This window comes from Topomyia yanbarensis, chromosome 2, assembly GCF_030247195.1.
Source record: "Topomyia yanbarensis strain Yona2022 chromosome 2, ASM3024719v1, whole genome shotgun sequence".
Lineage (NCBI taxonomy): Eukaryota > Metazoa > Arthropoda > Insecta > Diptera > Culicidae > Topomyia > Topomyia yanbarensis.
Window position 1 is genome coordinate 192,805,628 of NC_080671.1, and position 1,692 is coordinate 192,807,319.

Sequence of the window (1,692 nt, forward strand, 5' to 3'; positions counted from 1 at the left end):
ACACACGATGATGGATCTTGAGTACGGCAAGGGCTCAATCGATTCGGACCCTCCTGAGGCGAAGTTCTTGCTGAACTAACTGAGAGCTGCTTTTAATGTCATATTACTACGAGAAAATTTCACGCGCCGCCATGCTTTAACCGCTCGCCCCTTCTCTTTCTCTGACAAGTCCCAAGCGATTGAATTAAACGGAGTGTCATTTAGCGGTACAATTAAGATCGTATCTCACGTCCCGGCAGAAGATTGTTCTTACGGTTCTGTGGATTTTTTAAGAGCTGGGTTAAAATTTTCCAGCTCAACAATTTGAACCAGCGAGCGTAAAAAAACCCGCTGACAAGATAAGGCAGGGCAAACGAGAGGCAATTGTGAGCTGACCGCTCGTTAGGGCAGCTGAGCTGCATTACCGCGTGCTAGACCCCGTTTCAGTGACTCTGGGGGGCTCTGCCGACCTATGCAGTGAGGTGGAAAGTCGTGCTTGCGATCGAGTGCCGATTATTGTAATTATTTTTCTGCCCTAGAACTGTTCTTGAGAGTGCAGCATGCCTATTTGGTATGTCCTTCGATTTTTACATTATTAGATCGATTTTTGACATGATGCTGGTTACTTGCTTATTGTAGTTGATCGATGATTGCTTTAGTTGGTAAATGAGTCATTTGCACGAAACCTCGGTAGCCCGGATAGCTCAGTCGGTAGAGCGTTGGACTTTTAATCCAACGGTCTAGGGTTCAAGTCCCTATTCGGGCGGTTTCTTTTTTGTGAATTGCGGCAAAAGAAATATTTGACTAGTACTTTTAACTAATATTATGTTGTTTTTATTTAATAAGCAAGGGATTAGTAAAGCATGATTTGATAGATTTTTGACGTAGGACTACGTCTTTGTTTTTGATATAGGGGTGCACGTTGCAAATTCTACAAAAATAGTATGTAACGAAAAGTGGTCCAATTTTAAACGCATATAATTCAGCCATCTCACGATAAATTTTCAAATTTTTTGCGCATATCGCTCCAAAATACTTCTAAGAATAGATTCCGAGAGATAAACCCAAAGATTTTTGATATTTTTTGATTAAAAATTTAAATAATGAACAACCTAGTCAAAATATCGCGCATTTACACACAGAAGATAGCGCTTCCCTAGTCCAGCACGACAGATTTGTGTACCTAGCGCGCTACGCTTCTATGAATGACGTCATCATCGACTATTTAAACGGACGGATTTCGCCAGTGCAGCTCAGTTGCCTGTTGAGCGGCAGACGAAGCAGGTCGCTGCGTTGTGTGTTTTCCCAGCCAGTGTAGCTGAGTTAGAAGTCCGTTACACTGCCTGTGGAGGTACGCTAGCCAGTGAATGCGACTGTGCTTGCCGTTCAAATACTATGCTATCTTTTGTGTTGTGCTCGTTTCCAGAACACTTTTATGTATAATTATTCGTACACAAAATAGTTTGTACATGCGAGCTCCATTCGCAAACACGGTTAACATAGTGTCGTGGTATTAGTAGTCTCTTTCGCTCCCATCATCATCAGCGTTGATTTATTTTACTTTTTGTCGAATGTGTAGGTAGTTAGATCTAATTTGTTACTAAATTGTACAACGAAAGTTTATTATTTACGTTTGATCAATTCATTGATTAATTTCCCCTTCACGTGATTTATTTCCACTCAGCCTATAGTATTTTGATTCTACTAATAGGT

At 41.1% G+C, this 1,692-nt stretch overlaps 1 non-coding gene across 1 annotated transcript; it reads left to right on the forward strand.

Moving 5' to 3' along the window:
* Positions 1-672: 672 nt before the first annotated feature.
* Trnak-uuu (transfer RNA lysine (anticodon UUU)) lies at positions 673-745 on the forward strand. Its single transcript has one exon. It is a non-coding gene; the product is annotated as a tRNA-Lys (tRNA).
* Positions 746-1,692: the final 947 nt, after the last annotated feature.